The sequence below is a fragment of the Vulpes vulpes genome, chromosome 6, assembly GCF_048418805.1.
Source record: "Vulpes vulpes isolate BD-2025 chromosome 6, VulVul3, whole genome shotgun sequence".
In the NCBI taxonomy this organism is placed as follows: Eukaryota; Metazoa; Chordata; class Mammalia; order Carnivora; family Canidae; genus Vulpes; species Vulpes vulpes.
This window is the reverse complement of record NC_132785.1, coordinates 66082780-66107535: the sequence shown is the minus strand read 5'-3', so window position 1 is coordinate 66107535 and position 24756 is coordinate 66082780. Positions and strand designations below refer to the sequence as shown.

The 24756-nt window shown below is 42.1% G+C and overlaps 1 protein-coding gene and 1 pseudogene across 3 annotated transcripts in view; one reads left to right on the top strand and one right to left on the bottom strand.

The window, feature by feature from the left end:
- Positions 1–8585: 8585 nt before the first annotated feature.
- Positions 8586–10651, bottom strand: LOC140599441 (histone deacetylase 8 pseudogene; annotated as a pseudogene).
- Positions 10652–14387: 3736 nt separating this feature from the next.
- Positions 14388–24756, top strand: part of STXBP6 (syntaxin binding protein 6) — a 239256-nt gene continuing 228887 nt past the window's right edge. Inside the window, exon 1 of one of the 3 annotated variants that reach the window (XM_072761296.1) lies at positions 14388–14711. The gene's annotated coding sequence lies outside the window, so the exon portion shown is untranslated. Of the gene's footprint in view, positions 14712–14893; positions 15252–24756 lie in introns of those variants that run through there. The other 2 variants (XM_072761297.1, XM_026007645.2) reach the window with 2 other exon arrangements.

Below are 24756 nucleotides of genomic sequence, written 5' to 3'. Positions count from 1 at the left end.
TTTCCTTCCTACCTGATTTTTTAAATTGTGGTAAAATACATGGCATTTACCACTGTAACAATTTTAAAGTGTACAGTAGCAGTTAGTACATTCACAGTATTATACAACTATCACTGCTAGGTAGTTCCAGAACTTTTTCATCATCCAAAAAGGAAACCCCATACTCATTAGACAGTTACCTCTCTCTGTCCACTCCCTCCAGCCCCTGGAACCTACTAATCTGCTGTCTTCATCCTTAGTTCTCCAAAGCTATGACACCATGACTTGTACTAAGTGGTTATTCAGTAAATATCTATTGAACTTTATTTGAATAAAAAGGCACGCCCAGAAAATATATATGCTACAAGAGAAACAAGCAGCAGGAGAGATCTATTTTTAAATGTATAAATTATTTTGAGAGGATACTGTCTCTGAATATAACATTCCATAGGATAATGTTAATTTAATGATTTTGTCAAACAAGTACTTTGAAATATAATCTTCTATGTTAATGCTAAAAAACAAAACAAAACAAAAACAACTAATATGCTAGAAAAACATATCAGAAATTAATCGTATGAAAGTTGGAAGAAACTCTTTTAAAGTCTGATTTTGCGATGAGAACTTCCCAACTCCCTCCAAAACACATAAGAATGATTAAGGTCACAAAAAGACATCCTAGGAGTTGGTCTTTAAGAGATTTTAGGTTTTCCATATATTCATCACTACAACAGTTTATTTGTAATATTCAAAATATTATCATTTCTTATTTTGCCTTCTTAAAATCATCTTTAAAGGATTTCTTTTTGATGTGTTTGTGTGATTTCTGGGAGTTGGAGGATGCACGGAGGAGGTCCCATACCAGTTGTCACTTCCAAGCAACAACTCAACTGAAAATTCTGGCTTTAGTTCATAATCTCATCTATCAGTGGTTACAAAAGACTGAATATGGCCCATGAAAATGGTCCTTTATCTTAATTTTTCTCTTCTTCGATGGTAACATGCTTACCTTTATTTTTTTATGATATTTTTGTACTCCTGCTGCTGGAGAATCCACAGCTCTATGTCTTAGTCTCTTCACCTAATAAATTAGTCATATAGATCTTCTAACTTCTGAGAGGAACTGTGCGGTTTTTTTTGTTCAGTGCTGAGAGCTCACTGACTAAGGAGGGTTTTCCACAGTATAATAACATGCAAATGACAATTTAAGTTAATTAAATTCAGTGACATTAAATTCACCATAAAATTCCCAATGTGTACAAAATGACTCATTTCCAACAAGCCCTATTTAATATCATGAAACTGTAAGGGTTATGATTTAGTTTGCTATTATTTCAAAGAGTCTTGAGGCCATAATTAAGAGTAATTTTTTTTTTTTTCTGTAAAAGAAGACTACTTTGCTTGCTGTCATGATTATTTTTACTTAAGTATTCAGGACATTTCTCAAGTCATGTTTTATTTCTTTATATGTCACCGGGGAAAAAAATGGAAAGAGGGAATTTCTCAAATTACCCGGAGTGGAAACACAGTCAATAGTAGGTACATAAAAGAAAACAGATGAGGGAGAAACATCCTTCCAAAAGCAGCACTGAGTGTTGATTGGAAGATACAACAAAAGTCCTCTAGCTAGAGGGAATGTAAAGGGGTAACAACTTTCTGGGACTAATATTGACAAGGGTCTTAAACATGTACATTTCCTTTGCATTAGCAATAACCCTTCCAGGAACTGATCCTAGGGAAATACTTTGAAAAGTGTGAAAAATATATGAGCAAGAATGTTTAGCCAAGTGTTATTCATAATGGATATTTTAAAAGAAAATTAACCTGCAAACAACCTAAACATCCAAAGATAGGAGACTAGTTGACAAATTATAGAGCATGTATTTTATTAAATACCAGACAGTCATTACAAATGATTATGTAGCTCTATATTATCTTCATGAAGAGAAGTTACAACATAATAGCAGTAAAAGCCGTTTACAGAACAGTATGCACAGTATGAATCCATTGTAATTAAATCTATATAAAAATACACACAGGCACACTTAGAAAAGAAGTTTTGTAAAAATAAACAATATAATTTTAACAAAGGTTATCTCTAGGTGGTGCATTTATGTGGGAGGTTTTTTTTCCTGTTTGGTTATATACACTTTTGAATTTTGCTACAATGATCATGGATGCCTTACATAATTTGAGCGCAGGAAATTTAAGCAACTTTTCTGCTTCTAATGTGAGTTACCTAAAAACTACTGCATTGTTCCTAAGTGACTATATAAACAAAAAATAATGAAGGTGGATAGGTGAATGGATGGATGGATGGATGGAGAGTTGATCACAAATAATAGCATAATATGCTATTAAAGCATATTTGCTCTGCTGTTACTCACACAAAACCACCTCGTTTAAGAACGTTTGTACTGGAAAGTTCTCCTGCTGAAAATATTTGAAAATAAAATGGCTTTTTAATTTTGAATGACTTTATTTTCAAATTCAATATATTTTTATATAAGTTCTATTTTATAAAGGTATGTACAGTGAGCCCAATTCATTTCAAAGCAAATGACATGACTAAATGATTTTGATGCTGTCCTTTTCAAGGCTTACACTAGAAGATGATTGAGCTAGATAAGTAGCTTTTCTGTGCTTATGTTTATGCCATAATTCTTCTAAGTGTATGTATTAGTCAGCTATTGCTACAATACTGCTGCATAACAAACTACCCTAAAACTTGATTGCTATAAGAACATACATTAAATGCTCATTGATTTGTAAGTGAACACGGCTCAGCTGACTAAAGATGATTTGGCTGGGAGGTTATGCCTCAGATAGCAGGATGGCTGGACTTGGCTCTAGGCTTTGGACTGGGTTAAGATCTAGTCTATTAAAAAAAAAAAAAGATCTAGTCTATTAGTGCTTGTTTGGGGGTTTGGGATAAAGTAGCAGCAGCTACCTGGGGCATACTCTCCTCATGGCAGATCACTGGACCATGAAAGTCAAGCAAAATTAAAATATGGGATGAAAACTATCTGTTCACTTAATTGGACAATTTCACAGCAAGTCTATCTCCAAGAACAACCAAAATCAGTTGAAATATTCTCCAAAAACAGAAGCTCATTTACAATAAAAGAGAAGCAAGTCATAGAGAGGTGTGCTTTCCCTCTTTGATCCAGAGGCTTCCTCTAATAGATGAAGGGGGAAATGCAAGTTACACATGCTGAATTTAAGTCTCTTTAGACAAAAATTAAGAGTCAAGAATGTCTCTAGAAAAATGCAATCATCCTTCCCTAAGATCTCTTAACTCGAGCATCGTGGTACCTGCCATTATAATACCCTTAAACACATACCCTCAATTGCTCTCTGCCATCCAGCCACCAGAGTTCTCCAATATTCCCATGAAACCCTTTAATTCCCAGTGCTGCGTAGGTTATGTGTGTCTTTCAAATAGAAAGAATGACATATTTTCTTGAGACCTATCTGAATATGCTTGATAATACAGATAAGAGGAGGTAGAAAAGTCAAAATACAAGTGAGTGACATTGAGACCTGTCCTGTCTCATGAGACATGCATGCAGCATGGAAATGACTTTGGACTAGTTCTGGTAAGCATAACAGAGTTGTAGAGGTTTACAGAAGACAATCTGAATGAATTTGAATTCTTGCCAAGAAAAATTTGTGCTTGAGGTGAGACTACTATCTAACAGTATAATTAAAGCCTCTAGGTGGAAAGTTGGGGAAAGTGAATGGAGTCCTGCCAATTTTGCTGAGACCGGTCCTTTTGGAGGCTTCTTCCTCTTTCTGTTTTCCTAGGCATGAGCTCCAGAGTGATGACACTCTGAGTCATTGTGAAGAAAATGAATAGTCAAGGTATTTAAGTGGAGGGTGAGGGTTTGTCCCCATCCTACCCCTATAGACCCCAAATAGGAAAGATATCAGTTCCTGTGCAAACCATCTCACTTCCTTTCTTTAGTTCTTGAATACAGAATGTTAAAAAAAAGCGCAAAATGGATCTTTTTTTTTTTAAGATTTTATTTATTTATGAGAGACACGCACACAGAGGCAGAAACACAGGCAAAGGGAGAAGCAGGCTTCCCAAAGGGAGCCCGATGCAAGACTCAATCCCACAGTCCCAGGATTACAACCTGAGCCACAGGCAGACACTCAAACTCTGAGGCACCCAGGTACCCCCAAAATGGACTATCTTGTTCAGACACTTTCTGTCATCTTTGCCTTGCTGCATATCTGCCAAATTAGGACCAGAACTTAGCTGAGTAAGGTAGTTTTGGAATTTTTCCTTTTATTTGTTAGGAAAGGGATACTGTGGGCAAAATTCTATAAATAAACTTGAAGAAATAGATAATTTGTTATAGACCATGCAAAAACTCATATGAAGCAAATCAGCAAATCATACATTCCGTGTGGTATGTATGTGGCAGGGACTTTGCATTTAGCAGCTGTGCTGTTAGTGGGAAGGGCTAGCCAGATTTTAAAACTTCTGAAGGAAAAATAAATAAATAAATAAATAACAATAAAACTTTTGAAGAGTTAATCCTAGGCTGGAGATAAGAGAATTATCTGGTTAATATTAAAGATGACAATAAATAGAGAGATGCAAGAAAAAAATGAATAATGATGGAATGAATACATCATGGGTTCTATCTTGCTGAAATTAAGTAAAAAAAATGATTGGATGTTAACGAGGTTTTCATTATTAAATAAAGCTTAAATATGATAAAGAGTGACATACTTCTAAAACCACTACCTGAATAAGACACTATTTCTTATCCATAGGAGCACACCATCTTGCCTGACCTCTCAGCAGTACTCAGCGCAGCTGATCAGATCTTCCTTCTTAAAATACTATTTTCTCTGATCCAGAATTATCCAACAAATCTCTAGCCTGGAAGCCACCCGTGATAGCTCTTCCCCCTCAACAAGATCTCTTAATGCTGTAGTTTCTTGGGAGAAAATGGGCTTTTTTCCTCTCGACATTCTATGTTCCTTCTATACAATAGCATCAAATACCATCTGAATGCCAATGGCTCCCAAAACCTAATTTCCAATCAGATCTATTTTCTGATCTATTTTTCTTGTACAATATCTATTTGACTATTCCACTTGGTTATCTGACAAGTCCAAAATGGATTTTTTTGGTTTTCATTCTTAAATTTCCAACTATCTGAAATATGTGAGTGACATCACCATTCACCCAGAAGTTGAAGGAAGCAAATGTGGACTGTAATTAATGTTTCCATCCCTACTTCCAATAAATTAGTAAACTTCATTTTTCCCACTTCCAGAATGTAGTTTAATCTGTCCCCTTTTCCTCTTCTTCCCAGTTTTAAATCTTATCTATATCACTTTCATCTCTCTCACCCAGAGTGCTACAATAACCTCCAAAGTGCTTTCCTTTTTTCTACTTTTGATTTATTGCCACCCATTCCCACATAGTGCAAAATGGTCTTAAAATATAAACAGGTCCACCACTCCTCCACTTGAGAAACTGCAATGGGATTAAGAAGATGAATCCTGAAGTCATCGCATGAACCTGTTCCTCAGGGTAGACCATTCTCCTCTCACAAATTATACTCCCATCACTTCTCCCATTTCAGTAATGGCATCAAACTCTTTCCCACTTCTGGGTTTCTGCTCCTCCGTTCCTGGGGATTCCACCTAGGGCCTTCTCCCCCAGTCTTCTCTTATTAACTCTGGTTCTTCCTTTACTTCCCCAGAGTTTCCTTGAGGAATATCCTCTTCCCCAAACCAGCTTAGGTTCCCCTATTAAACACTAACCTCTTACTTCATGGCATGAGTCACAGTTCGTAACTATGTATCAGCCTGTCTCATATCTTTTTCCTGCATCAGACTGTGAGGTCACTATGTCAGGAATCATATTTGTCATTTTCACTGCTCCATCTCCAGTATCTAGTACAGTGCCTGGACATATGATTAGTTTCAATAAAACTTATACAATATCATGTATTAAATTTTTTAAAAATTAAGCAGGCAGAATTCCTAAACAGTCTCCAGTTTGTTATCCTGTGTATTGTTTATAAAAGGTACACATTATTTCACCCAATAAATATGACTAAATTATTGTTAAATCTGATCAAATTAATGTGATTAAGTAAATATGACTGATTTTACTATTAAATTATGACCAACTTATTATTAAATATGACCATATTAATAAATATGACCAAATCATTTCCTGGGAAGTGTTACCCATTTTTGTTATTACAGTTAATGCTGTTGTGATAGAGCTGCTTACTTAAAAGAAATTCACAGAGGTGGAAGTCACATATGGTTTCTGATATTCTCCCTGACAGGATCATCAATTTTTCTTGGAAAACTTTATAAGACATGACAGTACCCCCAAAATGACTGATCTTGAATAATGTAGTCATACTTTTTAATGTTTATCAAAGAAAACGTACCTACTCTATGTGAGCTCCAGTCCTACAACAAAGTCTCCTCATGTGGGTCATATACTCATTTTATGAGTTACAACAGTATTGACATTAGTAAGTCTAATTTCTTGTAAGTCTTAGGAACATTTCCCATTATATTTTACGTGACAAAATTGTAATGACACCAGGATGTCTCTCAGGAAGATATATTTATTCTGAATATGACATCATAAATCTCATCTGGAGTCAAAGTTTTTAATTGACTCAGCCATCAATTAAGAGTAATAAAATGGCTTGTTCTTTTAACTTGCAACTTGCAGCCAGAAACTCATTGGCTTTATTCAAGGATGAATTATGAAAACTTGAATTAGAAACACTAAATATTTTTCAGTAAGATTTCTTTCTAAAGAAAAAAAGAATCTGAAAAAAGATTTTCAAAAATACTGTTCTTCTTTGGGGAAAAAATGAATATATTAACTATCAAACAGGAAGAGACATAGGACAAAAAGTGGGCAAGGAGGTAGTCCGTTCAGAGACCACAGCATACTTAAAGCCAGGGATCAAGGCTCTAGCAAAAAGAATTATGATTTTATTCTGGAAAGACATCTGCTTTGGGCCAGTTCTAAATGATGAGTGCTGTGATGGGGTGGGTTTGAATCTGATCTGGCCCAGTTAGCTTCCAGAAAACTGGGACATTTCCGTGTCTGGTGTATTGGGGCTCTTTAAAGATGAACATAACATGGTTCCTGGCTTCCTGTTCCAAACAGGTTCAAGTCCACCATTGGGGCTTGTTTTTCAGAGACAATTACTTCATGAATGTAGCTGGTTCTTTCTTCATTTTCTTCCATTCTTTCAATAAATATATAGGCTTTCTCCTCCAGGGCCCAACATGCTAGACATTCTAGAAGATAGAAAATTCAGACAAGTTTCAAGCCTTGAACAGGATGGATTAGACATGTGTAAACATACTTATACAGTGTAAACAGACTGCTGTGAGATACAGGTGACTGAGCGAAAGACATCTCTGGCTGGCAGTCAGTGAAGATTTCCAGAGGAGGCATTGCAAACAGCTCAACAAAGAAAAACAAGGTAGGATTTAGGCATACAGAGATGAGGCCTGGGGATTGGAGTGAGAAAGGACATCCAGGTCAAAGGAAATGCATTTCACCTTTATTTAAAGTGCTTTTTATTTTCTCCCTGTCTTTCTTGGCTGAGTGGCCTAGGACAGTACAACTGAATTACCTGGCCGTCTTGTTAAAAGGCAGATTCTGATTCGCTGAGTCTGGAGTGAACAGGAATCTGCATTTGTAGTAAGTTCCCAAGTAATGCTGAAGCTGCTGATCTGAGAAGGGTAGTTGTTGGTTTTGTTTTGTTTTGTTTTTTAAAGATTTATTTATTTATTTGAGAGAGAGAGAGAGAGAGAGAGAGCACGAGCAGGAGGGGCAGGGGGAGAGGGAAAGAGGATCTCAAGCAGACTCCATGCTGAGTATGGAATCCCACGTGTGGCCCAATCTCATGACCCTGGGATCAGGGCTTGCACAGAAACCAAGAGTCGGATGCTTAATCTGCTGTGCCACCCAGGCTCCCTAAGAAGTGCCATTTAAGTAGTAGAGTCCTGGGCCATGTATTTCTACAATGAGACTGCAGCAGCAGAAATCATAGGGCCACCAGGGGTTGGGCAGGTCTTTGGGGCCCTAAGAGTGTCTGGGGATAGAGCAGCAGGAGCATCTTTCACTGTGACTGTCTTGGAGGGCTAGGGGATCAGAATATATAGAAGAGAAGGAGCTGTGTGTATCCCAGAGGAGCTCCCTGCATCTCAGATACGAATGGATTGCATCATTCTCTCCTCTAAACTAGCAGCACAGAAGCTTGGGGAGAAATAGCAGCTCTGTGTGGTTACTGACTTGCTTGTGTCCTGGCGGAATAAAGGACTCTCTGTTAGCACAAAGCCTAGTAGCTTTTCTGGATCTTGGTGGAGACAGTCACTTTAACCCAAAAAGAGTTCATTCAAAAACATTGCTGAAGTAAAGGAGGGAGTCATTAGGGTGGTTCAGTCTAACAAACCCCAAACTTAATACAACCAAGTTTGAGTTAAGGTGGAGGCCCTGCTATAGCAGAGTGTAATCAAAACAATCTTTATATCATATATATATATATATATATATATATATATATATATACATATATATGTGATTTTTTTTCTGAAGACTACTCTTCAAGACTTTTAATTCATGCAATCAAGAGAAAAGGTAAAGAGTCATACTTGGCTATTTGTGATAGAAATTCAGAACTAGTCACTGTTTAAATTTATCTGTGTGATGTCTTAGTAAATCTTCAGTCCTAACTTCATCAATACAAATGCTGAAATCTTTAAACTATAATCTATCCTTCCATCTACTGTGTTTTCTTTGGAAATATGGTAACACAAGGAATGTGGAAACACTAGGCTATCTGGACGGAAGAAGGTAAAACAATTTTAAAGCATTTTCTATGTATGTTAAATCATTTTTGTGAAAACAGGAATGCTATATTGCATCTGGGGAGATAAAATATGATTGCTTGTAGCAGAGGCAGTGCTTCTAAGAAAGAACTCAGACTGGAAATTCAAAGCATATTGGGGGTTCCCCCTTCCATTTGCCTTACAATTAGCAAGATGGGTGGTCATGAGATGAAAGTAGTATTTATTCAACACTTAATGTGGGTCAGGTACTATGTTATGTACATTACATATGTGTGCCCTTTTAATCTTCCAATTAATACCATACATAGATGATAATATGGGACAAGAAATCTGGTATTTAGAAGTTGTGGACTTTGCCGAGGTTACATAGCAAGAAGGAGATAAAACAGAGGTTCAAACCCAAATCTGTCTAAAATCAAACCTTTGCCCTTTCTACCATAGCATGCTGCTGAACACCAGATAGTTTTATGTGCTCACTGAAGACAGTTTGCTTCCTTATGGCAGTTGTTCTTATCAGATGTTGAGTTACGTCAAAAGTCCATGGGGTTAGTGACTGGTTTAACTTAAAGACTTCTAAGATCCCTCCCAAAGATTTGCATTCTCTCCAACTGCAGTGCCTTTAAATGTGCTGGTTTTCTGGGCTTTTAAAGATTTTATTTATTGAGAGAGAGACACACACACAGATAGCGAGAGACAGTATGAATGGGGAGGAGAGGGAAAAGCAGCGCCCCGTGGAGCAGGGAACCCACCATAGGGCTCCATCTGAGGACCCTGGGATCATGACCTGAGCCAATGGCAGATGCTTAACTGACTGAGCCACCCAGCTACCCTAAACATGCTATTTTTAAATTCTGCTAGAAATTTTCTTTATTTTTTTTTCCTACTAATTACTTTAGATTTCTCCTGCTGATCTCATTTTGGGCATTATATCTTCAAGAAAGTCTTCCTTTCCCTTGTCCACTGTTTTGCTCTTTTCTTATTGTGCTTTATTTTATTGTGCTCCACAGATACTGCTTTTTTTTTTTTTTTTTTTTTTTACAAATTGAAAGTTTGTGGAAATAGCAAGAGAATTAGAATGAAAAGCAGAACCTGAAGATGTGACTGAATTGCTACAATCTCATGATAAAACTTTAATGGATGAGGAGTTGTTTCCTATGAATGAGCAAAGACAGTGGTTTCCTGAGCTGGAACCTACTCCTGGTGAAGATGTTCCATGCATGACGCCACCCTCTGGATCAATTAATTGCTACTTTGCACATTTCATCAATCAGGCATTGGGCAGCCATCATTGTAATCCCTCCTACAGCTTCCGTGTAGTCAATTATCCCTTCTATGACTGTGCAGTCATAACCCACCCCATATTCTATGGAGTCTGGATAATCGTCATCTCCTTCCTGGCTGACCTTCTGGAGATGGTACAGATAGGCATCAGTGTGGAAGGTGGTCATCTCCTCCATAGAGGAGTCTACGTTAGACTTACCTATTCACATTTGCTCGTGCAGCGCATATGCATCAATCAAAGAATGTACCAGACTGGCCTACCTGGGGACTTTGGCCAGGGAGTCGCTCATGCTGACATACTTGGGACTGTAGATGTAAACCGTAGGTAGTGACTGCCCACTGTCCACCGGTTCCTCCGTCTTCCAATTCCAGTTGTTCTAGAGCCACTGTCTGGATCCAGCTTTTTGGACTCAACTTGGGCTCTGGTTCCTGTTCCTCTCCTTACTATTTCTATTATATACTTTTAATATCCCATACCTTTAATTGTGAAAGTTATCACAGATGCAATTTTACACTTATGCATGTGTTCAAAATAGCAGATTTCTTCTTTTTAGAGATCAGCTATTTGTCTCCTGCCCCTGATGACCCACCTGAATGGTGACAGCCGGTAATTGTCATTTATTGATGGGCTTCTGCTTCTGAGCTAGGCACTGGATGAGGGAAATTGAAGATTTTTAAGACTTGTTCCCTGCACTCAAGGAACTAACAGTTTGATTGGAAACACATGGCTAATAAATATATATTAATTAGTAAATTAGGGACAGAATGTTGTACCATGGCAACTCAGTCAAAAAAAGGTGGACATTTATAAACCAGCTAGAATCCTTAAAGAGTAAAACCACATACCAAAACTGATTGTGTACAAAACAGAATAGGGTCCCAAGCATAAGCATCAGAAGCCTATTTCAAATGCTGTGGGTCTTCCAGACCCCAACATATCACATTACTAGAAGTGACAGGTTTCACTCCCAGTTGATAGATACATGCAACAACCACAGACTTATCCCTAGCCCAGGAGTGATTCTGTGATTGCCAGGGGAACCATTGGGAAAAGCAAAATGATATTGCCAATATTCCGGGGATGATGGCCTAGAAAAATGTCAGTTTCATATGAGTCAACCTAAAAGTTAAGTTGAGACTTCTTAAATTTCTTACCTGAAAGCAAATCATCAGAACAAAGAATTTGAAAAGCTGTTAGCCACACTGTGTAGCAGGATTAAAAAAAAAAAAAAAAGACTTTATTAGTCTTGAAGACATTGATCGATGATGCTAAACGTGATGCTGTTAAAAAGAGTTTCAATGCACAATTTCCTAGATCAAGCTGTCTTTGTCCATATCAGTTCATTCCATTTGTTATTTAGAAAACCCTTCCTTCTACAGCCTCAGGCAACCTAGGGCATCTAAATCCGTGGGTATTTTAGGTTGAGGTTGACACTGGGCATTATAGGTTTCAGGAGAACTCTAGGTGAACTCAGTTTCTTTCTTGCACTACTTAATGCTCAGAAGAAGAGTCTTGCCATGTGATCTGGTGCCTTTACAACCGTGAATATACTTGTGCCACAAGAGAAAGCTGCTTTCACGTTTCTTTTTTCTATTCCAGAATATAATTATACTTTAAAAGTCTGCAATTTGGCATCTAGATGACCTCTAAGGCATTCTTTAGTTTTCTGGTTTCATGATTAGACATTAAGAGGAAAAAAAAAAACAAAACAAAACTAACTATTCTTGCTCTCCTGTGTGGGATATTTCTGTAACCAGATGCAAAAAACTGGTAACAATGCTTTTTGGAGAGGGAAACTCTCTACTGAGACTTTTGGTCTGAGCTTCTCTTTAATATCATGTATCATTTACTACCAATAATAAAAGTTACTCAAAAACAAATGCAATTGATTTAAAATTTACGTAGACAAAGCATTTTACTCATAAAAGTACAAAGCCCTTCCCTCTAAAAATGTTTATATCTTGTTCTTTTCCTTCTTTATAATTTTATCATTATTTTGATTGTTTAAAAATAATCCTTAGGACCTATGGGAGGCAGAACAAAGATAGAGAAGGTTTGGATGATGTAAATTGCTACATATTCTGCAAATATCTCTAACTACCTGTTATGTGATAGGTCTGGGGCTAGGTACTTCCTCCTTTCCATAACTTCTGGAAGGCTTCTTATGTTAGCTTTTTTTTTTTCCTTTGAGAGTTCTGCATGCTTAAAATGCTTCCCGTAGACAAGTGGTGATTTGTTCTCCATGAATGCAGCAACCAAGGAGCTCGCCTGCTGTGACAGTGATTCAGGGCAGGGAGGTAAGTCCTAGGTGTTTCACTGAGGCAAAAACTACATTGATGAGGGTAAGCGTCATTTTGAGTGACTGGCAGGAGAAACTAGTACTGAGGTATCTTAATTCACAAAATTGTTGAATTACCCAAAAGCTGATTCCACAGCTTTGTCAACAGAATCCTGCTCACACTAAAAGAGCTTGTTAAATCAAAGAAGCTTCCTACTTAAGACAACTTTTGTAAAGCCATAGAACTTTAATTCTATTTTATATAGATATGTAGGTAAGAGCAATGCCTTATATTTGCTTAAACTCTCAGAGTTTCCAAAGCCCTTAGTATACTTTATTTCTCTGAGTCCTCACAAAAATGCTATGAGAATTGTCTGACAATTTCACACATGAAGAAAAGGCAGCTTAGAAGTGGAGCCTCTTGCTCATGGAAATCTGGTAGGAAATGGCTGAGGTTTAGACCAGGACCTGGGAGTCCTACCTGTGGGCACTCAGCTAGCCCCACCAACGCCTCTCCAATTATAAGCAGAATACATGTGACTTTGTTGGGGAAATTCATCTGATTTTCATAAGACCCCCCACAACAGTGAATATACCCTGGTACCCCATTTCTCCCATTCTTCCCCTCCAAACCACCTTCCTATGTCTGTAGCAGGCCCATCTTCCTAGGCTTGGGTTCCAATTATACCACTGTCTTCTCCCAGCATCTTTGCTAGCAACTGAACGAAGTTCAAACTCCACAAACTGGCAATCAAGTGCTCCGCCTAGGCCCGCACCCATTGCTCCCAACCCCTTCCCCATTTCAGTATGTGATTTCTTGCTCTTTATACCCTAATTAAGCGACCAGTGTGCCACCATTTGGCACTGCAGCAGGGCACAAGCTAGGGAGATATGTGCCACAAAACTTAAGGGGATGCCAAGGAACTCAGAAACCAAGATAAATATTGTGAGGCAATATTTTAAAAATGCAAGAAGTGCATGATGAAAAATATCAAAATTTAAAATCAAGGCAGGGTGAGTATTATCTTCAGACTCCAAAATGCCTCTGCAGGGAACGGTTAACTGATCCTGCAGGGACTTCCCCCTTGGGTACTTTTATTAATGATGCTTCCTAAAAGTTAGTTCCCATGACCCCTTTCCAAATCAGTAACTTCTATTCTGTAGCCCTCTTCTGCCCAGAAAACCCATTTCCCTTAGAAACTGGTAGGACTCTCATGGCCATCTGAATCCCATTGGATCTTTTCCAGTGCCTTCCTAAATCACAGTGGGCACTCAGCACCTCTTCGCTAAAAAAAAAAAAAAAAAGCAGAAATCACAATCCTCAAATTAGCTCTTTGTGGGGCTGAGCGGGGAACGCACCCAGATACATTGCTTGGTCCAGTGTTGTTTAAAAATTGCACTTGTTATCAAGATGTAAAACTCAGATGTTTTCCATGAGGACAAATCGCACTCTGTCATTTCTTGAGAAATCAGAAAATCTAGCAAGGGTAGGCCCGAATTCTTGATGACAGCACTGGGCGTTCAGAACAGAGCGAGCCTTTAGGACCCTCTCCACTGCTCTGCGTCCTAGCTGGGTCACTAGTTTGCATCAGTCCCAACAGCCCTCTGAGTTTGCGACCCTAGGCTTGAGTGCACTGGGTAAAACCCACGCGCTGGATCCACTCGTTCTCTACCAGAAGAATAAATACTTCTTGTCCTGCCGGATAGTCTTGCGGACAGACTCCCAGAAGCGGCTTAGGGTTCCAGCCCACAAACTTCTCTCAACCTGCGAAACTTGCGTTGCCTCCGCACAGCACAGCGTTCTACTCGCGGCCCTTTGCTCCAGGCCCCTCCCTGGCAGGCCCGTCCCGCGTCCCGCGCGCCGCGGTGGGGAGCCCGGGGCGGGTCCCGGCCCCCGCCCCGGCCCCCGCCCCGGCCCCCCGCCGCGGCTCTCCGCCCGGGACCGGGGCGCTCGGGCTCGCCCAGGGCGGCACTGGGCATGCTCAGAGGCGGCCGCGGGGGCAGGTTCGCTTAGCAGGCGCTCGCACTCGGCGGCGGGCGGGCGCGCGGCTGCAGCTGGAGCTCGGGCGCCCGGAGTTGGAGTTGCCGGGAGTTTCCCCCCACCCCTCCCTCCCGGCGGGCGGCGGCGGGAGCCGGCGCGGGAGCCGCGAGCGGCAGCGAGCCAGCGCCCGGGCCGGCCGAGCCTTGTCCGGAGCCCGGAGCCCGGAGCCGCGAGCCCCGCGCGGGGCACCCCCGGGGAGGAGCCTCGCCGGCCGGGACTCGTGCGGCGCGCTGGCACTGCCCCGGCACCCGCCGGGCTGCACGGTAGGGCCCGGGCGCGGGGCGCCGGGCGGGCGAGGCAGAGGCCAGGCCGGGGGGGGGGGGGGGGGATGCGGCTGCAGCAGCAGCAGCCGCGGCGGTCGGGGCGGTCGGGGCGGTCGGGGCGCCCGGGGCAGAGACCCCGCTGCGGGGCCGGAGGAGTAAGCAGGCGCCCGGAGAGATGCTTCCAAATTGGCGGGCGGCTGCAGAGGGGGCTGCGCGCCCAGGCGCCGCTGCTTTGTGCGCGCGGAGAGGGGCTCGGTCCCGGGTTCTCCCCAAACCTGGAGCCCGGTGCGCGGGGAGGGTTGGGCCCGCCTGGCACGGAGCAGTCGTCCTCCGAGAAAGTTGAGGATGGAGCCCTCCTTCCGCCCCGTCCCCGCGGTAGGATGAGTCTCGAGGGGGCCGCCCCGAGGCCCCAGCGTGGAGGGGCCGAGGGGGTCGCTGCGCCCCTGGGCTGAGTTCCTCCGCCCCTGGATGAAATCCGCGAGTCACCCGAGCTTCGCATCCGTGGCGTCTTCTAGGAAAATCATTCCTGCCAAATCCGAGGTAGGCAGTCCGGGCGGCACGGCTCCCCACGTCCCGGGCGTGCAGCTGGGTCTGCCCCCCCTCCCCCCCCCCAGCCTCCGACGTGCTCAAGGACGCCCGGGTCTCGGTGAGCGCCTCCAGCGCGGGGCAGCGCGGCGGGGGCGGCGGGGGCACAATTTTTCCTCCAGCCTTTCCTCGGGTTTACAGCACCCCCCAACCCCGCCCTGTTCATCTTTGCAGAAGGCAAGACTTGAAGGGAAGGGCCGGGAGTAGAGTTCTTGAGTTGACGTTCTGAGCCCTAGGACAGGTTGCCTGGGTTGCATCTGCCTTGTCTCCTGGCCCCAAGACTTCATAACGAATCCTTTTATTATTCTTGCTCGCGGACTGGGTGGGAAAGAATAGTAGGGCCAGTGGGTCCACCGGAATGTCCGCCTCATTCCACAGGCCCCTAACATCCCGTGGCAGGTCACCCCAGGACCCTGGAACCGGCATTGTGCAGATTGCCAGGGTGTGGAGGATGCTGCCGCTTTCCCCAGGCTCCACTTTTTTCACTTCTTGTTTTGAGTTTTGGGGTTTTGCCTGCACACGAGTCGGAGCTGCGCTGTCATAACCCGGGGAGGGGGGGTGGTTCTAGAGTGGGGGGGAGTGGTGGTGGAGGAGCTTCATCCAGGCAATGAGTGGCTGTTTGCCTCAGAGGCTGCTAGTGGGAACTGGTCCAGAAATGATTATGCAGGCTAGAAATATGTCTCTCTCTCTCTCTCTCTCTCTCTCTCTCTCTCTCTCTCTCTTTTGGCTGAACACCTTGGCTGTTGGGTTTGTGTGTTAAGTTCTTAAAGGGGCACCCACACACCGAAGGAATGCCATGCTTTAGGGGCTCACCATTTCTGCCGCATGTTTTTCTTAGTGCTTTTTCCTTGGGGTTAATCTGCTTTGGGGCAGACTTCCAGCTGTAGGAATCACATGGTGTGGGCACACACGTTCTAGAATCAGACCTGAGGTCAAGTTTTAGCTTTACAGCTAAGGCTGTCCTAATAGACAAGTAGCCACTCTGAACTTCAGTTTCCTCATCTATCAAATGGGGATACTAGGGGCCTTATCTCCTTTCATTGCAGGATTGTTGTGAGACTTTCACGAGATAATAGAAATGAAAGTTCTAAGAACACTTGAAAGCACCATTCCGGTCTTATTATGACTGTGCTCTTTACTCAATTTTTCTGAATTAACGAATTCTTTTAATTACAACAAGACACTTAAGTCTTCTCCTTTCTACCCCCTCCTCACAAAGAGGCTTAGTTGCTCATGTTTTCGGAAATAGCTATGTATCTGGTTTTTTTCTTTTCATAAAATTCATCTCTCTTGATTTTAAAGGTTGAGGCTCTAGTCCTCCTATTTATCTGAGGGAAGAAGCATGGTGTAGATTAGGAGATCTCCAGGGTTGCCTGCTCAATGTTCAGACTCCCGGGTTCCAGAATTGGCATGTCAGCAAGACCCCTGTGAAGACAACTCAGGTTGAGGAGTCAGTCAGCAGACCCTGGGCTGGAGCTCTGACTTGACCTCTAACAGTGACCTTGAATTAAGAACTCCACCCCTCATCAGTCTGAGATTAAGAGCCGATGGTCACCAGAGACAAGAACACGTGGGATTTCCTCTCACTCAGTTAATAAGGGTATAATCAGGCTCCTGAGCCTCCCAGGTGCTGCATCTTCTCCGATCCTAGGGCAACAGTTCTCCAGCATGAGCATCAGAGTCAATCAGAAGGCTCCTTAAAACCAAAGGTTCCTGGGCTGTACTGCCAGAGTCTGTGATTCTCTAGGTCTAGGGTGGAGGAAAGGGGGCCCAAGAATTTGTATCTCTAACTAGTTCTAGGAGATGAGAAAGTGAGGTGAAGTATGTTCTGAAATGCAACTATTTTAATACTTCATATTCAGAGATAGGGTGTTTTAGAAACGTACCTAAAACATTTTATATTTCCAATACCTGTGTCACTTACCATTGTCCAGTTTTAACAATTCCAATTACTCTTCAAATGAATGAATTTTACACACACACCAAAGGTAGGATGTTCCCTTGTTTTCACACTGTAAAACACTTAGTCTCTGGTTTCTAGGTGACCCTTGAGTAGACTGAGATTGGTGACCGTGGTATTGATAAATCCAACAACTACCCCATTCCTTTCTTTGGGGATCTCAGACATTTGTGGAGAGGGAGATACATAAAGTTATGGCAGCTTGAACCTTAAGATTAGAGTGCAGGTTGAATAGCTATGAGGAAGTGTTAGAAAACAAAAACAACTGGCAATGTGGTGCCTTCTCTGAATGGACAGCTTCCCTAGACCTGGGTGAGGGAGGGGAGGGGAAGTTGACTCTGTGACAGATGTTCTGTGGTGGTCAGACCTGGCCAAGGCCTTCGCTTCCTCTGTCGAACAGTGTGGTGTGGGTAGTGACTGAGCTCCCCTCTCACTGTGAGGGGGAGGAAGGCTGACTTTCTGCGGCGGCGGTGCAGTATCGGTGCCTCTGTATCATTTCGCTGATCATCAAGCACCATTTTGGCACAACCCAATCTTAAAGCTCTTCTCCTTGTCCCATGGTCGAGGGTCTGGGCTGAGAGCTCACCCTGAGCAGCTATGGTCTTGAACTTAAGCCAAGCCACAGAGAGGCCTTGGGAGAGAGCCTGCTTGAGTTGGGAGGGCTCCTGAGATGACACCCTAAAGAAATAATGAGGCTTATGTAGCACCCAAATGGCTAGGTGTGAAAGGAGGTCAGCATTTTCATAAGTTCTTGCGTGGCCTTGCCAAATGGACTCCCGGCTGACCACATGCTTTATCTCAGTTTTCCATTTGTGCTTTGTTTTAGTTTTAAAATGATTAGCACTAGAGAGACCTATCAGTAAGATCAGAAACCTATTCAAAAACTCAAGTGTACCGTTTAGTGTTTTAGTAGATAAAACTGCAAGGCCCAGGCCTGTCTTCCTGATGGCAATCAGCATACAGTGAAGAAACAACCTTCCGGTTGTAATTCTTAAGATTTCACTAGCTAATTTAAATGGTTTCTCCTACTTAACATGAGCAGGGAACGTTTCTATTTTAAACTTCTTTCCCATAACTTGATGTTTATATTTTGGGTGTTACCCCTACTTTTCACTGCTAGGATTTTTTTTTCCAGTGTGGGGGAGGCTTCTTTCCTTTTCACTGCTGTTAGCTTTCTTAGCACGTGACCACTTGGTATCTTCGCTCCCTTGGATAAGTCTGTTGTGAGACAGTCGTCATGATACCTCATTTCTCTTTGGTCCTCGGACTGTCCTGGGTCATAGAGAGTCACAGTCATTCCTGGAACAGTTTTTCACCACTTTCCTCGAGCGTGCTTGAACTAAAACTCAGGTTGTATGGCACTAGCTCAGGTCTAAGGTACATTTTCTTTGCCCATATTTCAACATTTTCCAATTTCAGGAATCTGGTTGGGTCTTCAAAATCATGAACACCCATAATGTATGTGTTTTTCTTTTTCTGTAAACTGGCATGGAAATAGAGTGATTTCCAATTGACAGCATTCTAAAACAAAGCAAATTTGCTTCCTTACCCCAGTAGAAAATATAGTTTCTACTCCATGCTGATAGAATTAAGCAGCAACTGAATTAGCTCAGCGGTTTCCAGAGTATGTCAGAGGAATCCTATTGGGGTCGCTGTTATTAGGTGTGCTCTTGAAAAGGGCAGATCAATTTGGAAGCGCTGCCTTTTATTTTTCCCTCTTAGAGATTCTCAACATGTGCATCATTGTATCAAAGTACTAGACGTACTAGAGTTTACCATCTCAGCCACAAAATCTTGATTGTACTTATTCAATTAAACGTTTCCCAGCATGCAACATTTTTGAGGTTATGTGTGGATCTTCTAATACTCCATTACCAAATTAGTACATCTCAACAATTCTAATATGATATTTAACATCATCTGTGGGTGGGCTGGTTTCACCTAGTATATCCCTATAATATAGGAGTATTCATTAAATATGAATACCAATTGATTAATGGAGTCTCTAGGTGATTACTATCTTTTATTTCAGGGTGGAGAGAAACCATTTCAAGCTATGGCAGCTAAGAAAATCTCCATTGAGGGGATAAACTGTGAAAGTGTAAATGATGGGTGGTTGTACTTTTGTAGAGAAGAGAAGGGGCATTTTAGGTTGGTGGCATAATGGAGCCAGGAGTATGAAGGCTTGTACTCATGCCTGCATGTAAATAATTTTCAGAGCACACGAGAAAAGGATCCTGCCTAGTACAGAGTGAGACTGAGTGAATCTGGTGGTGGTGGTCAAAGAACCTGTTGTTCTTTCTTGATTCTGTGAATTCACTAAAGTAGCCATGAGTTCTGGTGACCACAGAAGAGCTACCTGTGGAGAAATGAGGAGAGGCACAACACTTAGGTTTCAGAAACAGGGAAGGGTACATGGGGCAGAGAGGGAATCAAAGTGTTTCTAAGCCTTTAGAGGAAAGCGGGTCCAAGTACAGAGAGAAGTAAGTCTAGCTGCAGAGTCTTGGGTATTTGGGAGAAGAGCTTTCCAGGAAGAGAGGATGTAACTGGAATTTCAAAAAATAGCATGAAGAAAGAACTCTTAACACTCAACGGTAAAAAGACAACCCAATTTTAAAATGGGCAGGCTTTACATAGACATTTCTTCAAAGTAGATGTACAAATGGCAATAAGCAAATGAAAAGATGCTCAGCACCACTAGTCATTAGGGAAATGCAAATAAAAACTGTGTAAATACCACCTCATAGCCATCAGAATGGCTGTAATAAAAAAAAGACATACAATAACAACTGTTGGTGAGGGTATGGAGAAATTGGAACCCTCATACATTATATTGGTAGCAGGAAGCTGATGATGGGTAAACAAAGTGTGGTGTATCTGTTCAGCCATAAAAAGGAATGAAGTTTGATTCATGCTACATGGATGAATTTTGAAAACGTGCTATATGAAAGAAGGCAGACACAAGCTGCCACGTGTTGCATGATCCCATTTATGTGAAATTTCTAGAATAGACAAATCCATAGAGACAGAAGGTAAATTAGTGGTTGCCAGGGGCTGGGGAGACGGGGGGAAATGGGGAGTGACCCTCGATGGATACAGATTTCTCTTTGGGGTGATGAAAAATGTTCTGGAATTAGAGAGCAGTGATGATTATACAACTTTGTGAATGCTCTGCAAACTATTGAATTGTACACTCTAAAAGGGTGAATTTTATGGTTTATGGATTCTATCACAATAAAAAAGCAAGAAGGCCACTGGCTGGGGCGAATGGAAAATAGTAAGAAAAAAAGTGGTGAGAGAGATCTAGGAATAGCTTATTCATTTCAGGCCAGATTTTCTTTTTGGGGGAAAATATCTAGATAATTCCTTTGTCCTTGCTTGTCTTTGGATCTTCTAAGGTTTTCCTGTTACTCTTTGGTCCCAAAGTCCTTCCCCTGAATTAAAAGTGTTTTGTTCTAGTGGCTCCTGAGTCAGTGGGATAGTTTTTGTGGCACATGCTTTGGGATCTTCAGATTAGAGTGTGTTTCGGGACTTTCCTCCAGAGACGAATTCCATATGTAGGCTTCCTTGCTGTGAACCACCAAAGGGTAATAAGCTGTGCTGACTTGGCAGTTTATGTTTAGCTTCTCCCTTAAGATTTGACTGTGGTAGTTGTTTCAGTGTCATCTTCCAATTTATTTGTGGAGCTCTGTCAAAAATCTCTGTATTAAGGAGGATTCACATGCTGCTTGGCATGACCCAAGAGTCATGATACTAAAGCAGTTTTTAATGCCACTGGAGCTGAGGCTACAGTCTACCCCCACCCCCACATTGGGATGTTTCCTCTCTCTTCAGCACTGGGACATAGCCAGGCTTCTCAAACCCATGGGCAGAAACATGCGGGATCTTGTTGAAGTGCTGAATCTCACTCTGTAGGCTTGGGTCAGGGCCCAAGATCCTGCTGTTATAACAAGCTCCTTATGGCCATGGTTGCTGGCCCATGGATCACTCTGAGTAGAAGCCGGCACAGTGTGGAGCAGATGGCTTTGGACTAAGACAGAGCCGAATAGCTCTGAAAGGTAACTCTGCCACTAATTTACTCAGGGAACTTGGGCAAGGTAAGTCACATCTGAGCCATAGCTTTCCTATCTGTGACATCAGAGTAAGACCTAGCTCACAGGAAAGTGCCTAACCTCATGTGCCTGGAGTATTACATATTTGCCTTCTCCTTCCTTCAAGGGCTGAGAATTCCACTGTTAGGACTCAGGGAAAAATATATGGAAGAAAGGTTTTTGATTTGTGTGGATGGGATTGGGGTGGGGAGCGGATGTAGGGGATGGGGTAAGAATCCCGGGCCTCAGGGTAGCATTAATGTGCTTACTGGTTTTCAAAATACCATAGCTCTGGCAAAGCCGCTGTGCTAGTCTCAGCTGAGTCTGGATAACTCCTAGTCAAGATGTGTTACTTGCCCTCACTGGGTCTGTTTCCTTGGTTCCTAGTGCACGGGGCTGGTTTTTGAGGTAGGTGTGAATAGCACCTGTGAGGGCATTCTGAGCCCTAAGAGGGTGTACCTCTGGAAAGAATGTCCCATCACCCCCCAGTGCTGGTTGAGGTAGTAGCATCCACATAGGGTTACACAAGGTGAGTTGTGCTTTGTTAACTTGTGTTTCTCTCTTTTATCATCATTTGAAGTGAGAGGAAGTAAAATATTGTGTTTACATTTCAGTTGAGTTAACGGATGGATCCCTTTCACTTTCTGCTGGGAAAAAAACAGAGACCAACAGTTCCTAAGGTTTTAACCAAAACCCCAAGTGCACACTAGTTTCCAAGCTTTCACAGCCTGAAATTCATTGCTTTCCCAAGGATGGTAATTTCACCCTGTGAGCCTCATTCCACCCTGTCATTCAGACTGTTTTGTAGATTGGCATGTGTGGAACTTTCATGCTGGATTTGGAAGAGAAAGAGATTGTGGCTTTGTTACAGTGTTAGGGCTGAGCATTTAAACAGATGTCGCACCACCATCAAATAACAAAAGATAAGATATTCAGGTTGAAGCCTAGCATGCTAGGACCTCACTGCACTTTGTATCCTTCTAGAAGGTGGAATGTCACACGGAAGTGGGAAAGCTCTGATTCCAGAGGTGAGTGAACGTGTGTGCTCTAGTCTCATTGCCTCTCATGACCACTGCGGGTAAGGAAGTACGGTCAGAGAGGTTGTGCATCACCCAGCTCTCTTCTACCCAGAAGGTAGAAATTTGTTGCTTATAAAAAGAGCTCAATGCTCATAAAATGGACATATATCCAAATTTATCCACATTGCCAACCATACAGTCCCTGGTGTATCTAGTAGCTGATTTTTAAAAATGGGACAGAGAGTCCTGAACTCAGACACCTGGTTTTGGAACAGCCCTTGCTCTCTATCCCACTGGGCTGTGAACTCCTCCCAAGGCTGGGATCTTCATTTGTGTATCCCTGAGGCTTAGCATGTCTGACATATAGGAAAGAATAAAAAATAGACTAAACTGTACAGCTGCCTTCTTCTGGGATTCCCTTCCACTGTGTAGTCCATTAGTGTTCCTGTCAGTATATTATTTTTAGTATTTAACATTTCCCTTGAGATGATTATTTGCTCACATTCTATATGGTTCTAAGCACTCCACAAATATGATTCCTTTTGTCTGCATGACCCACCCTCAGAGGCAGGTACTGTTGGATACCAATTCTTACTTTACAGTTGAAGAGTGTGTATCATTTCCAAATGTGAGCTGAAAAGAGCTCCGTGTATGATGGAAAACTTATTACAGAGCCATTCATGATACAGCTGTGCAAATGGAAAGTGTAATAACTCAGTTGGCATTGAAAAGATATTTCATAAATAAAGAGCCTGTGCTACTGGCCACTATAACTCTTGAAAGGAACCCCCCAGAGCTCCTCAAAATCTCCCTAGCTCTCCTTAGGTTCTCCTGCTTTTCAACTGCATCTGCTATGATATGTGATGATGCCCTGCCAGGTTATGGTCTACAGAGTGCTCTCGCTGTATTTTTATCTGAGACTCTTAATTACCCCGCCGGTTTCTCTAGAAGAGAGCAGTGAGGCCCAGGGAATCAGACTCCATCCGAGTCACCAGCTCGCTCACATCGGGGCTAGGAGCAGGCATGGATGAGAAACAGTACATGTGAACTCTTGCTGTTCACACTGGGCCTACGTGCTTACATAAATTAATACTAAGGGACAATTGAATTGGTTTGCCCTGTTTGGCTTTACACAGGAGGAGGCATTTAGATGAGTTTGCTTAACAAAAAAAAATTTTTTTGAGCCTTACCATACACACAGAAACAAGCAAAGATTGCATGGGTACAGTTTAGGGAATTTCCACGCCATGAACACATCCATTTAGTCTTAACACAGATGAAGAGAGAGAGAGCCACTAAGCACGCCAGAGCCTCTCCTTATGCCAGCTGGTTACCTCCTCCTCTGTGGTAGCCACTGTTCTGACTTCTAACACTATGGATCACTTTTTCCTATTTTCAAATTTTATATGAATATGATCATTCTTTTGTATTCTTTCATGTCTGACTTCTGTCTCTCAATATTGTGATATTTAATCCTGTTTCTCCTGTAGCAGAAGCTGGAGTATATTCTGTTGTATCAGTATATCACAATTATTAATCAGAGACATTTGAGTTGTTTCCAGCTTGAGGCTGTTCTATAGCTGCTGTGAATACTCATGTAAGATCTGTCTTTATGGTACAGCTAGGTATGCATTTCTGGTGTGTGCATGTGGGTGTACCTGCTGGGTCCTATGATGTGAGTACACTTAGCTTTAGTAGATACAGCCAACCAGTTTTCCAGTTATGCCACTCCAATTTATAGCCCCATCTGGTGTGAACAAGAATTCCCTTTTCCCACATTCTTACCAGTACTTCTTTGGGTAAGTCATTTGCATTTTAATCATTGAGATGTTTGTGTAGAGGTCTCCTCTAATGGTTTCAATTCATATTTCCCTTATCACATGAAGCTCAGTGTCTTTGCTTGTGTATCCTGGCATTTGGATATCATCTTTTGTGAAGTGCCAATTCAGAGGTCTTGCCTATTTTTCAATTGTATAGTTTGTTTTACTTTTTAAAACAAAATGAAAGTTCTGTAGAAACATCTATGAAAAGTCCTTGAGATCTACAGTAATGGGGGTCACCTGTCAGTGGTGTCTGATTGTATTCTCAAGCATAATTTCTGGAGAGTTCCCATGGCAGGTGTCACAGCTGGATGAGGTGGGATGAGGATATGAAGAGGCCTAAAGCCCTTAGTGGGGAATTTGCCAAAAAGTTGGGGAGCTTCCGGGTGTGTGACTCATGGCAATTGTAAAGTTGTGAAGTCACCTGAAAGCATGAAAGTACTTAACCTATAAATGAGTTTGCCTTTTATAGCGGTCACTCTGGATGATTGTACACCAACTCTGAAAGGGTTGCTGAAAACATTTTTGGAGTTGCTTTGAGTACATTGTTTTGTATATATTTTTAGTTTG